Raw genomic sequence first — 15,139 nt, forward strand, 5'->3', positions numbered from 1 at the left:
GTTCATGGAAGAAAGAGTATCCTGCATATCTTTAATTGAGACCAGTGAGAATGTAAATTTAGGGATGTTTGGCTCGAGGTTCCCAACCTTGAGTTGAGAAGGTGGTAATGGATCTATTACTTTGCAGTTTATGATGGTATCTCTGGCTTTTTTGATTTTGTTCGAGAAAGCGGATTGGACTGCTTCGCAGTCAATCAGTGTTGGCTGGAAGGGCGAGGAAAGGGTAGGTGGTTTTTCGAAGGATTTTAGAATTTGAAACAGTTTCCCAGTAGAATTTGAAGCACTGGTGATTTGATTATTATAGTAATCTTTTTTAACTTCTGCAAATTTGGTTCTGTACGAGAGATCACATTTTTTCCAATTATATTTGTTTTCATCGGTAGGGGTTTTGTGCCATATTCTCCCTAATTTCCTTTTAGCTGTTTTGAGGGTACTCAATTCAGGTGTGTACCAATTTTGGTGGTTAGGGTTTGGATGAACCTGTTTGTTTTTGAGTGGGGCGTGTTTATCAAGTAAATCCTGGAAGTGGTTACTGAAATTGAGAGTAATAATGTCGCAAGAGTCATTATCTGTGATGTTGTTTTTTAAAAAAAAAATATTTTATTCAATATTTAACCGACAATACAAACCAAACTTGCAGAGCATATGTTCACATTTCCATTATGCATCATTTTAATTTTACTCACTGCTCCCCATATCCCACCCCCCATTACGAGCCCATTCCCTCTAATGCTCCGTTCCAGCATCTAGTGCCGGGGTGTTCTCTTCCATAGGTTCCATTGGGTCAACATTGACCCAAGCAATTCTGCTATCAACGATTTCCATGCCATCAGGGTCTCTGCCTCCTCCTCCCCACCTACATTGCTGGCTTCCTGCCATACCATGGTTTCTGCCTCTGCCCATTTCTGTAAATCCTTCCACCATACTTCCACTCGTGGTTTGTGACATGTCTTCCAACCCATAGCAATCCTTCTCTTTGCAAGTGCGTATGCCAGGTCTTTTAGTTTGCTCACATGCTTAAGTTTCTGCGGCCTGGGGAACCCCCCTAACAAGCAGGCCCACACAGTATCCACTACGATCTTAATACCTCTTTCTGCTAGCTGAAGCGCCACTTCACTCCAATAGCACTCAATCACTGGGCCTGACCAAAACATATGCACCATTCCCACATTTTCTTCATCCCACATTTTTAAACCTAGATATCCTTTGTGGTGTCATATACGCTCTATGCGTGATATACAGCTGCATCTGCTTCAGTCTAGCATTCCTGGATACCTTCCCATGGTAACCCTGGGCCCGTTCCCACATTGCATCATCCATCGGGGCTCCCACTTCTTCTTCCCACTCTCGCCTCAACTGTACCACCTCCTTCCCCACTTTGAACATCACCATCTCATATATTCTGGATATCTCGTGCCCCCCTTCTGCTATGTCATATATCAAGTCTATGGTATCCTCTGGTTCCTCCTCCAGTACCTCTTCCGGCCAAGTTTTCCTAATTCTCTGTACCAATCTATGATACGTGATGTACTGGCCTATGTGTATCCCAGTGTCCTCCCTCAAAGTCTCGAAGTCTGTTATGGTCCCCTCTCGCCATACATCTCACATGGTTGCTATTCCAACCGATTCCCAGGGGTTCCTGATTAACATCTGTAATTGCTTTTCCCCACCCGCCAGTGCTACCAATGGTACCTGAGCAGAACACGGGGACAGGTTCTTCATCATTTGACAAGCCCTATGCCACATCCTCCACCCAAGCACCATCATCCTGGGGCACCCCTCCACCTCTGCCCCAGGCAACCACACGATTTCCCTTAAGTAAAATGGGGAGCAATCCTGGTCAAACAACCTAGACTCCGAGGTGCTCTCCTCATAGTAGACTTCAAAATTAGGCAGCTTGATCCCCCCTCTCTCATAAAAATTCTGTAGCTTCCAGAGAGCCACTCTGTTCCATGTTTCGTGCCACAGGAAGTCCCTACACATGCTATCCAGTCTAGTGAAGAACTTCTTTGGTATCCAGTACGGGATATTCCTGAAGTAGTGTAGGAGCCTAGGCAAGACCACCAACTTTAACATCGCTCCCCGCCCCATCATTGCCAAGGGCAGCTTCTCCCAGAACCTCATGCAATTTTCAATTTTCTTAATGGCTACCTCAGTGTTGCATTTATGCTCTTCTTCCACCATATGGTATACATCTATCCCCAGATAGCGAAATGTGCTAACCGCCCACGGGACGTGCAGCACCGGTAATTGTTTCAGGGGGATACCTTTATATCCACCCAGTGGGAACATGCTGGACTTCTAAGGGTTCACTGCTATGCCTGCCATCTCCGCATATTTGTCCATTACCTCCAAGATATATTGGAGGTTTTCCTCCGGATGCCGCAGATACAGCAGCACATCGTCTGCATATAAGGATATCAGGTGTCGTTCGCTCCCCACCGCGATGCCCTCGTGTCATACTGTTGGCTCAGGTAGATTGCTAAGGGTTCCAGAGCCAGGATATAGAGCATAGGGAACCACGGTCAACCTTGTCTGGGGCCCCTGCGGAGTTGCCACCTCTCCGATATCACTGCTCCAGTTTTAACCCTGGCCAGCGGTTCACTGTACAACATTTTGGCCCATTGTAAGTATCCAGGACCCATCCCATTGCCAGCCAGGGCCGCCAGCAACCATGGCCATTTGACCGTGTCAAAAGCCTTTATTGCTTCTAGGGACACTATTGCCAGTTCACCATCAGTCTTGTTTCCATATTCAATACCTCTGTGGAGTCTTCTGAGGTTATTAGTTATATTCCTATTGGGCACATAGCCTCTCTGGTCCGGGTGTATTAATTTACCGATAACCCTTCTTAGTCTATTTGCCAGAACCGCCATCAGTATTTTGCTGTCTTGGTTTAACATTGACAGGGGTCTGTACGAACCACAGCTTTGCCCGGACTGATTAGGTTTGGGTAGCGGTATTATGACCGCTTCTCTGAGTGACTCTGGCAGTCTGCCCAGCTCGTATGCCTCATTTAGCATATCTAGCAGGGGGGGAAGCACTTCTTCTTTGAATGCTTTATAGAATTCGCTTGGGAGTCCATCCGCCCCTGGGGTCTTACTAGTTGGCAGCTGTCTTACCACCTCCTCTAACTCCTCTAAGGTGATCGGCGCATCCAGTTCCTCCCTTTCCTCAGCACTGATCTGCGGCAATCCTATGTCTTCCAATGTTTCTGTAATCATCACGCGATTATCCTCCCCATCATCTTCATATAGCCGCCCATAATAGTTTGCAAACTCCTGGTTGACTCCTTCCTGGGTGTCAACCTCTCCTCCTTCTTTCCTTGTTATGATCCTAATCGTGGGCCTCGGGGTTTCACTCTTGAATAGCCATGCCAAAATCCTCCCAGGTTTATCCCCTCCCGCATGTTGTCTCTCTATATATTTTTTATAGTTGAGGTTACACAGTCTCTCCCAGTTCCCAGCACATTTCTGCTGCAACTTAAGTATCAATTAGGCGTCTTCTTTAGTGTTGTTTCCTCCCTTTAGTGCCTTTTCCAGCTCACCCTCTGTTTCCCGGAGATCAGTCAGGATCCCCCCCTTGCAGCCCTTTGGATTTCGCTATAGCTACCCCCTGCATCACAACCTTAAAGGCCTGCCACAATGTGCATGCCAAGTCCACACTGCCAGCATTTATATCAAAATAGTTAATCATTTCCTCTCGCATGTCTTCTCTAAAGAGGGGGTCTCTCAGCGCCTCTGCTCTGAGGCGCCAAGTTGGTATCCTCGCCCTCGGGGGACGATATTGCCATCCTAGGATCAGAGGCGAGTGATCAGAAAGAACTCTCGCCTTATATTCAACCTGCGTAATCTCCGTTAGTATCTCTGGTGTAACAAAGACATGGGCCCTCATTACAACACCGACGGTAACCCATGGCGCTATTTCCACCATAGTTCCTGCCGATATTGTAACGAGTCTGCCAATGTTAAATGGGGAATTACCACCCCATTCCAAGGTTGGCTGGGTGGTAATTCCCCATTGAACATTGGCCCTTCCTCATTCCCATTTTTGCCCCATAGGGCTCAATGGGACTGGAGAAGGTGGTAATTACGGTACCGAAATTGCGGTACCGTAATTACCTCGAATGTCCCTTTGCGGGTCCCTACTTTAACGGCTGGTCCACGCCAGCCGTTAAGGTCGGGAGCCGCAAAGGGACCTTGTAATCAGGCGTTAAGGGTTTAACAGCGCTGACACCTTTTACGGCGCCGTTAAACCCTTAACGCCAGGGTCGTAATGACCCCCATAGTCTAGCCTTGTATGTAGCTGCTGCGGGGCAGAATAATGCGAGTATTGCCTCTCCTGGGTGCTGCACCCTCCATGCACCTTCAAACCCAAAGTCGTTCAGCAGTATTTGCAGCGCTCTAGTAGCTTGCGGTTGGTCTGTCCATTTTCCCATCTGATCTATCTACCTTTGGATTAAATACACAGTTAAAATCCGCCCCCAAATCACCGCACTCCCCAAACACATGCTGTGGTTTTTACACAATGTCTTAAAATATGCCGCTGTATTTTGGTTCGGGGTGTACGTATTTACTACGCTTATCTCTTTATTTTCCACCAATCCCCTCAACATGACCATCCTCCCGTCCGTGTCAACCTGCGTTTGTAACAGCTGAAAAGGGACATGTGGTGCCACCCAGATAATCACATCCCTAGCATACGCTGAATATGAGGATCCCACAACCGTCCCTTTCCATTTCTTCCCAATCATCTCCGTTTGTCCCGCGTCAAATGTGTTTCTTGCAGAAGGGCTATATCTATCTTCTGCCTGCGTAGGTATAACATCACCTTATTCCTCTTCAAATAACTATTGAGCCCCCTGACATTCCAGGTGATTATTTTAAAGTCCCTCATGGCATGGCAAAGTCCCACTCCTCCCCTCGTGCAGTCCAACTCCGACCGCCTAACTCGTCTATATGGGCTCGTTTCCCAACTCAAACTCCCCTTAACTAACAACAATACAAACTCCCCCCCCCCCCTCCCACTCCCTGACCCACCCTGCCTGCCCCAACAACCCCCTCCCCAACTGTTGCCCAGCTCGATCCCTGGATCTCAGACACCCAGGCATCTAGCCCTTTTTTGGCACCAGCCCGTGCTCGCGGCTCAGCAGGGTAAAAGAGTAGCCCTAATGGCTGTTTTACTACTAATTCTTGGGGGTAGGTTGCTTCCGTGTTGCTGCTCCTGATTGCGTCAAGCGCACTACGCCTACCACCATCCAATTTACTTGTGCTTTTAATCCTTTATATTCTAGTCCAACAGAGTCAGGAAGTCCCAAATTTACCACAGTGCCATACAGTTGTCCCACAGTCTTTTACTAGGACTGCCCCCCCTTATCCCCTCGAAATTCCCTGCACCTCCATCTCACTTGTCACGTTCCCGTTGATCTTGTTCCTCATTGCGCTCCGGGCAACCCTGCAAGTCCAACCATGCAGCCACTTCCTCTGAGGTGTCGAAGAAGAACACTCTACTTTTGTGCAGTACCTTAAGCTTCACGGTGTACAAAAGCATGTACTTGATCCCCGCTGCGCGCAGTCTCCTCTTGACCGCCACCTAACTGTATCGCTGTCTTTGCACCAGCATGGTGTAATCAGGGTACGCCGTGATGTTGGTAGAAGCCCTTTCTATCGTTCCACCTTTACGAAAGTACTCGAGTATCTTTTCTCTATCATTATAGTTTAAAATCTTCGCGATGATCACTCTGGGAGGGACCCCAAGCAGCGGTTTCCTCATGAGGGCCTGGTGTACTAGTCCAACCGTAAACCCTTGTGAGAGCTTGTCTGCGCCTATCTCCTACAGGATCATGGTTTCCTCATATTCCGTTGGGTCCTGGCCTTCCTCTCCCTCCGGCAGGCCGTCCACACAGATGTTGTTCCATCTAGCCCTTCCTTCCGCCTCCTCTACTCGATTTTCGAGGTTTTCCACCTGTTGCTTAAGTATATGGACCTCCTTCTCATTATTCGTGCTAGTGTCTGTATTGGTTTTCACGGCACTCTCCAGATTGCTTGTCCTGTCCGCCAGCGCTCTGACATCCTGTCGCAGCAGCGTAACTTCGATTCCAACCGCATCGATCTTATTCTCCAAGGCCGTTCATAGATCCGCCATTGTTGTCGCCCATGAGGTTCAAAGCTCTGTTACGGCTGCCATGACCAAGTTGTTTTCTCCTTCAGGGACAGCGTCCACTGGGGCTACCGGCGTGCTTTGTGCCGGAGCAGTAGGGGTCCGTTGTGTTTTAGCACAGACTTCCATTGTGGACTGCTTACTCCTTGCCTTGGGCCCTTTTACTGACATTGTGCAGGCTTGGCCACGTCTCCAAATCCTCCGAGTGGGTTGTGTCCTCCCACGTACTTTCTCCACCTGTTGTGGTTGGTCCCCCTTTCACTTATTCCCTTAGGTCGCTAGGTGCTCCTCCTTCTCCACAACCCATGCAACTCCAGTATGCAATGTGTCCAATGCTACACGTGCACCTCAATGCCTGCCACCTTTTCCTTTGCTGTCACAGCCTCCGGCAGACGTCCAAGAGGAGCTAGCACGCAGGCTGCCCCTGCTATTGAAGTGGGGGTACACCCAAGTAGCCACTTCGCCAGGCAGTGCCCGGGTGCACCCCAATGTCTTGGTGCAGGTTCTGGCTGCTCTCACTGCCCCCTGTATTAATACAGTTCCTGGGCCCTTTCCCATAGGAGGGAGGGCTTCTGGCGCACTCCAGGTGCTACTCCACCACTACAGTCCATGGGACACAGCACCCAACTAGAAGTGCAGCAGGGCTGCATACAAATCAGATTGTCTGTGGACCACTGTTGTTGGTCTCATGCACTTTCAACCCATGCATCTCGCCATTATCCTTTTTCATTTGAGATGTTTATTTATTTTATTTTTTTCCCCTCTTTTTTTCCTATTTTAAATGCCAGGCTCACATCCTTCATCCATTCGACCTGCACTCGCGGCTGCTCCGTTGCTGCTCATTTATTCACGGGCCGGCCGCAGCTGGTGTCTCTCACATAGATTCCACCGTTATCTGCAGTCTGTGCCTTCTCCAACAACCGTTGCGAGCGGCAGGGAGCTGCGTACGCTTCAGTTGCCTGTCTTTGTGACACGGCAACTGTATCTCATGTGGCGATCAGCTCACCCACTCAGGCTCCGGGGCGCCGCCACATTGTTGCCATCAGGAAGCAACAGGAGCAAGCTTTGGAGGCCAAGCGTTGCACGTCCCGCGGTGGCTCACTTCTTTTGTACTGCAAGGCAGCTCAGCTTTCTTCGGTCCTCTCAGAGGCCGCGGGGACAATCCCTTTGTTGTACGCTATCTTGCCACAATGTATCCGCACGGCCGCCCGCTTGATGTTATGTTTTCTCCTAAGTTCCCAGCTCGATTCACTCGCATGCAGAGGTCACTGCAGAGCATTAGTTCCAACGCTTATAGTTTCATTTCTGGAACGCCCAGGTCGTTTTTAAGAGTAGATTCCAGGATCATTGTCGGATCGGCTGGAGCTGCGCAGGAAAGCACGTCCTGTTACATGGCTAGTTAGCCACGCCCCCTCTGTGGTGTTGTTCATGACATGTGTGAGTCCTTCTTTTAAAATATCTGGTGTCATTTTCTTGAGATTACTACTTAGAACGGATTTGGGGGAGTTGTCAAAATAGTCAGATTTGAATGTGAGCGAAAGTGTGGCTTCGATTTTATAATGGTCTGTCCAGATGCAAGGTAGGGTATTTGTCACAATCCAGTCAAGTTGGTTTCCAGAGTGACTAGTGGGGCCCTTATAGGGCCCTTATTGGCAATGAGGTAGTTGATGTTTTCAAAACTGTTTTCTAGGCTTATAGCATCTTTGTCGCTGGGGTTTCCTCGCCATCTATTTAGGTCGCCCAGGAGGACAGTTCCCGTGTTAGTTCCCTTAAGTTTGTTCAAAATGTGGCAGAGTTCATCATTGAATTCTGAAATCAGTGATGGGGGCCTATATATAATGGTAAGGTTGATGCAATGATTATTGGAGGGCGTAAGTTTGAGATGAAGGACTTCACAGCAAGTGCAAAAAACTCTGGTGGTGAATTGCCTCAAGGTCTGTTTTGCTATTATAGCTACCCCTACTCCCTTTCCTGATGTCCAGTTTTCGTAGTATATGTTGTAGTTGGGGGGACAGCGCTATCAATGGTTGGGCCTGTTTGTTCTTGTAACCACGTCTCTGTGAGGAAGAGGATGTTCAGATTGTCTTGCAGAATATAATCGTGTACATCCTGCGAGTGCTTATTCAGTGATCTTGTGTTTAAAAGTGCACTTTCGGGGCAAGAAGGTACTGGAGGGATGGTGACAGGATCAATTTGACCCAAACTGATATGAGAGAGTGTTTCTGTTAATGAATTGTCTGTGTTTTGGTCCTTGTCGGGGATGGGAAGACTAGGTGATGTGTCTTTGTTGTGTAAAAAACCTTTGACTAATTGTTCGTTTTGCAGTTTGTTAGCATTTGTGAGCAACTGTGGAAGATTTAGAAAGCCCATTTCTTACCTGTTCTTGTATAGCATGTGTGGGCGAAGTTGGGCAGAATGGAGAGCCGACAGCCGATGTCCGCCGTGGACTGGCGTAGACTGGCTTCGGCGCTGAAGCGCCTGACGTATCCTTAACAGTAGCGCAAAGGCTGCTGGGATATGTAGTTCGAGTTAAGTAATAAAGGTATTAAATTCACCTAAAGTTCAAGCGATGAGCTAAATAGTATTAATTCAGTTCGTGCTTAGTTGTAGGTTGTAAAAACAGTATTTTACACAAAATCATGCAGTAAATTGAAAATCAAACACACACGACTGAATAGTTTCAATCTGCTCCAGTAATCAGGCAAAACAGTTGTGCGTCATACTTTTAGAGTTTCCTTTGTAATGGCACTCAGCAATGCATACAATTCAACAAATCAAGTAACATGATCTTTCTAACTAGTGGCGTAGTTAAAGCCAAGCGTTCTGACTAACCTGAGCAGTGGAATTTCAAGGGAGTTAAATAGTTACCTCATGGTCCCCTAAAAAAAAAACATCTCATAAAATATGAGCCCCCCATGTTCCTCCCACCCCCACATCACACATCACACACCCCCAAACCTTCAACAATTCTCTAACCAAATGTGCCCCAGTGATCAATACCTCCCGAGGACTATAAGAGTCAGGGACCTCCACCAGTTAACTTTCCTGAGTAGCCTGGATCCTCCAAAAACACTTCAGCCTATTTGCTCGATGACCTCCTGTTCAGGTGTTAGGCCCCTATGCAGCTGTTGTCCAGCCGGTAATCCTTAAGTCTATTAGCTTCCCTCAGAATGGCAAAAGTGTGATTCCCTTTTAATATATCAAGGGCATTCCAGGTATGGACCCACCCTAATGCTGTCACTCCTGGGACAAAATGTGGAGTTCAACAATCCAGCCCTAAAACGGGCACTTGGGTCCCTTTGGTTGGTACCAGAGTCCTCTCTGAATGTTTCATCCATCCAGTCCAGGCGAGGCGTTCACCCTTCTGAATTTTCTGGAGCCTGGTATGCATCTTCGTTTCGGACCCCGGATGTGCCATTGTCTACCGATGTCTCGCCTTTATTCTTGGTTCTGCTTAGTCTCCATATTTCCCAGAGGTTCAGCTATGCAGTTTCTTATATCCTTTTCCGTGGTCAGCCTCTCCTTATTCCCTTCCAGTTCGAACGTAAGAGAAAATGGGTAGCCCTATCTGTAGCGAATTCCTTTTTCCTTCAGCCACTTCGTAAGTGGCATGCACATTCTTCTCAAGGCCAGAGTTAGTGAAAATAGATCTTAAAAGATCCTCACTCTCGCTCCGTCAAGGGTGACTGGTCCACTGCGTTTTGCTTTTTCCAGAATTCTGGCCCAGTCACTGTAGTTGTGGAATCAAGCTAGAACTGTTCTCGGGCCCCCAGCCGATCCCCCAGCTCTATGAATCCTGTCAATCTTGGCCTCAGCAACAGATTCATCTTCAAACAAGAGCTTCATAATAATGTGGAGCTTTCTTTTCAGGTCCTGTTCGGCCTCCCCTTCTGTGTCCAGACTACCAAAGAGTCTAAGGTTGTTCCATCGTTCACGATTTACCAAATCGTGCATCTTTAGATGGAATTCTTCCTCCTGGGTCTCCAACTAGTCAGTTAATCTCTGAACCATCTGTGTCTCTAGAGTGTTCAGTGAGGTCTGCTTGTTTTCAACATCTTCGAGCCTCTCTTCCATATTGTCGATCCTCTGGGTGATTTTGTCGACCTTATTACCAATGTCTGCTCTCATGTTCTTGATTTCCTCCAGTAGAGCTGCCACATCTCCTTTAGTCGCTGCTGAATCAGTCCCTGAGGTTGCCATGATATGTATGCAAGAGGCTCCCAACTCTGGACTAAGCGGGGAGTACCTGTATGTTGCAAGCTTTTGTCTTATTTCCATACACTGCGTGTGAGGTGACTGTGAATCTCCCCTTTCTCGTTCTGCACAGTTCTCGCCCACCTTCAAGTGTACCCACCGCTCTCTGAGAAGCGGTTCTGCGTGTAGTCCGGTTTGCCGTTGGTCTCCTGGGTCGTTCAGTTGTGCCTGTGGCGGGCACACGCCCCTATGTCAGGGACCCACGCCACAGGGTAGCAGCTAAGCCAGTGGGCGGGTGGAGTCCCTCTTATCCAAGCGATTGGTATTCTCGTGTCTGTGCAGTGTCTTGGTCTTCTGTATCAGCCCTTATGCCTCAGTAGTGGGTACACATTCTTATATTAAGGGCCGCCTCCACAAGGGAGTAGTACCAAACAGTGGGGTAGTCGGATCACCCCCTTCACAGTAAATCTTGTCCCTTCTGTGCTCAGTTGGTGCCTGGTCGGCTGTTTTTGTGGGTTCTTCACCTATCACAGGACTGTAGTGGGTCTAATTCACTTGCCTGTCACACCAAGCCGCAATCACAGATGGGCTTTCAACATTCCGGTCTTAGTCTTGGAAGAGGGCACACGCCCCAAGCCCAGGGTCCCAACCCTCTCGCCAGTCGAGGTTGCAAGAATGCCCAGGTGGTCAGCGGCAGTCTCCGGTCGATGCATTGCCGTAGGCACACGTGTATTGCCAGGAGCCCCCTGATGGAGCAGGATTAGCCCTTTCCGGTGATCTGAGGCTGTCGGGAGGGGTCACAATGGAGTAGCGCTTTCTTTCATGTTTGTGGCATTCAAAGCACTCTTTGGAGCCTGAGCTGGAGGACAGCGCCAGCCCTTCCATGAGTAAGCATCTCCCCTGCACCCTCAACATGTAGCAGCAAGATCCTGTGAACCCTCCCCTGCTGTATCCTAGTATGGGGGTCCTCTTGGTTTCTAGAGCAGGCCTTTCTTTCCCTTGCGACTCCCAAAGCGCCTGGAGCCCAGGCGGCGCCCAGTGACTCCTCTTCTTTGCAGTCCTACGTGCTCCACTTCAGATCGGGAGATCACGGAGAAGCAGGCTGCATCCACACGCCCCCTAGTGGCCACTCCTGTGATTCTCCCTTCTGACTATACAATCATCCTTGGGGACGCTCTGGATATGCTATGGGATCTGGCATCATATCCTTAGGTTGCTTTAGCGCCGACCATCTAGCTTCCTTGTCTGTCTGTAGGCCTCCCTCTCGGGCACACGGATTTGCTTTCTTTGCCTGACACATCTAGTCCTGAACTAGTGTGACTCTCACCTCCTTGATCCTTATCTAAGTTTAGTCTCCTTAAGGACAAAGCTTTGTGCTCTAGACTAAATGGATATTCCCCTTTGCTTCGTGATTGAAATATTAGTGATTGGCCCCCCATCCTTCTGCTCCCAGATTTACTAGCTTTTTAAAATTCTTGATAAGCTCTATCGATCCTGTCTCTGACGGTTTCTATATGAAAGTTTTCTTCCTCCAACACTACGCTAGATGCCCCTGATGTTGCTCCTTTTAACGTGAGGAACTCTTCTATTCTATCCCATCGTATTGCTGGGCTTGGCTCTACTGGTTCCTTACGAATGAGGCTAATATCAAAGTCCGCTGTCTCCTTTTTCGTTCTAATTCCTCACCTAATTCCCTTTGTTTTCTCAACTCCCTTCTAATTCTCTCCTCCTCTTGCCTTCGTTCTTCTCTCCTCACTCCTACCCTCCTTTCTTCTTCCTCTCTTCACCTTTGTATTCTTTTTTGTCCCTTAATTTCTGTGCTTCCTCCTCCTCTCTCTTCCTTTCTCTTGTATCCCTATCTTCCATTGCTCTCTGCCTATTGTTATACTTTCTTTGCTCTTCTGCCCGCTCCTCTTTTCTCTCTTTCTCTTCCTTATACATCTGTTCTTGTCGCTCCCTGCTCTTTCTTTGATGCTCGTCTTCCTTCAACCTCTTTTCTCGTTCCCTGTCTTTTGTATCTTGTTCATGCTTATCTTTTCTTTGCCTCACTTCCTTGATGCTTTTCCCATCTAGCTTGAGTAGTATCTGTCCTCCCATTCATTTGTCAGCTTTACACTTTTCCCCTTTCTGGCTCCTAATCTCCCTTTCTAATTCTGTCGATGCGTTTGATCGCACTCTTCTCTTCTTATCTTGTATGATCTTAAATATCTCTATACCCTGTCGCCGCTTTCAATTCCTTAAAGGATACAACCCTACTTCTCCCACATTGTCACCTTTCACTTCAGGCAAGGTAAGGGGAGTAGAAGGCTCGACACCTTCCTCCACATACTGGCTAAGCATCCACTCCTCAGGTGGCGGATCTTCCCTCTCTTCCTGGTACATTTTCCAGAGCTCTAGAATAGCTAAACTTTTCTCCAATTTCTTCCACGTGTACGCAGCATGCAAGTATGTGGTCATGTGTTGCAATACTGCTTTTGACAGTGATCCCTCTTGTGGCCATGGCATGAACATCTAATTTGCTGTGCCTTTCACCCACTCCGCAGCACTATGCTGTTTGAGCTTGGACATGTGCTTTGGCAATGTCTTACATAAATGCATCAGGGAAGTGTCTCCCATTGTGAGGAGTCTCAATTGACTGTCACTACTTACCAGATTGTATAAAATACTTTCACTACTTTTTAATACTTTTAAAACAACAAATATGAGTGTGCTCCAACAATCGCTGTTCAAACCTCTACCTTTTGACTTATCTCTGTCTATCTCTGGGTTGGTACTAACTACTTCACTAGATAGCCACTATAACTCCTTAACTTCATCTCAATTCCTTGACAACTTTTAGCACTTTTCAACACCTTTCTTCAACATATAATACACAGACTAGTCGACTTTACACATTTAATAGAAACGCCCAGTGATCACCATTTTTCTCCCTGCCTCTATTCAATTACCCTGTCACAATGTTTAAATCGTCTCCTTATCTGAACCTGTTCGCACGTAGCCTATTGACTTGCGCTGGAGTGTAAGACAATTTCTTCGGAAGCTCCCTTGAGCCAGGTCTTTAGCCGCGACTATCTCTTTACACAATATTTCCCATTACTTAAAATTATCACAACCCTGTCCCCTTAATTTGCCGTTCCCCTTAGTCTACTTACGATTTGTCTGTCAATCGATTCAAGGCCTTCGGTATTATCTCCTCCTCCAACTGACCACTTTTGCCTTGTGTCCACGGAGCGCCCGTGGAAACCAGGTAGCGATTCCATCAAATAGGGACCCTCCCACCGTCTCGATTCTTCTTGCAAGCTTTCTATTCAGCTGCTCCCCACAGGAAACTCTGGAAATCCTGCGATCTTCCGGCTAGATGACGGAGGATGCCCGATAATCAAAAAATCTTGAGGCAAACTGGTTTGGATCTTTTGGAACCATCTGACACTGCTACCATGTGAACATAAGGTCCTTTGGGTTGCGCATCATGCAGTGGATGGGAAGCAGAGTAACTCTTACAGCAAATAACGGAACCAACTCAGGAAGATGGCAAGTTTGTCTGTTTTAATATCAATTGTCTAAAACAGGGAGTTACAACGGACATCAACAGACGTCGAACAGCATTCTCTCGAAGCATTTCATAAAAAATCATACTTATATAGTAAACATTCATCATACGTGACGTCATACTACGTGGCAAATAATAGAAACCTACAGGGGGCTGTGATAGGTTCAAGGGGAACATCTAAGTATACTTTCTATACGGGATAGGGTTGCGATTGGCCATCTAGTGTCAGGTGGACAACTCATGCCCACCCCTATTGCAAGTCCTCTTCAACTATTATTGGATAAACGGTACACCATTGGCTCTCAAACTAAGGCCCTTCGTTATATGGCCCTCTACAATTGGTTGGCACGCTCGTGCCAGTATGGAACATTCAGCTCACTAGCAGCATGCAAGCTCATACCCAGGGGTCAGACGATGGACTGGACTGTACCCATGAAGATTGTCTTTGAATTTGGCCTTGCAAGTATCCTCGCCTCTGAGAATATGGGGGAGTGTGGGCACGCAGTATTATAGTTCTGGAACTGCATGCCCAACTTCTATTTCCATCCTTGGCCCACGTGACAGAAGACTGCATTTCAGCCCATTTTGCAGCATTTAATTGTCTTAAATGAATAAAATCTGGGAGACATGGTGTTCTTTCTTTGCACCTTAACAAGGGATCATTCATCATCTTACATCCACTGCCTTCAAGGATAGATAAACAGTTCTTGGCTGCTTCAGCCCTGACACCAGGCCAGACAGCCTTTCCAGACTCATCCACGATCATGGCTAATTCTTTGCTGCGACACAGCCCTCTGCTCTTCTCTACATGGGTTTGAACTTACTAAAATTGTGACATCGATGTCCAGCTTCTATATACTGGCAGCTCTGCCTGCAGTCTATTTACTACATATAGCCTGCTTCTATGATCACTTAGTCTATTTGCGTTACTGCATCTGTACAGTTATTGAACAATTTTGCATTTTGTGCAGTGCTCTTCAGATGTGCAATCTTCCTTTTGCATATGAAAGTTTACTTGATTCTTTACTTCGTCATCAGTTTCTATAAGGTCCATACACTCTCTTCTTCAGCAAATCTTCTCTGTGCGTCACGCTAATTTCTTGTGATGTCACTGTGATGCTGGAAATGCATCGGAGGGACAAGGCCTCCGTACCCTTGTCCTTTACTGCTTTTTATCATGTGTTCTGTTGTGTTTTCCGCGCACAAGTTCATGTGGGACTCCTGGCGGTGCAGCTC

The sequence above is a fragment of the Ambystoma mexicanum genome, chromosome 3p (assembly GCF_040938575.1).
Source record: "Ambystoma mexicanum isolate Mex_15411 chromosome 3p, UKY_AmexF1_1, whole genome shotgun sequence".
Lineage (NCBI taxonomy): Eukaryota > Metazoa > Chordata > Amphibia > Caudata > Ambystomatidae > Ambystoma > Ambystoma mexicanum.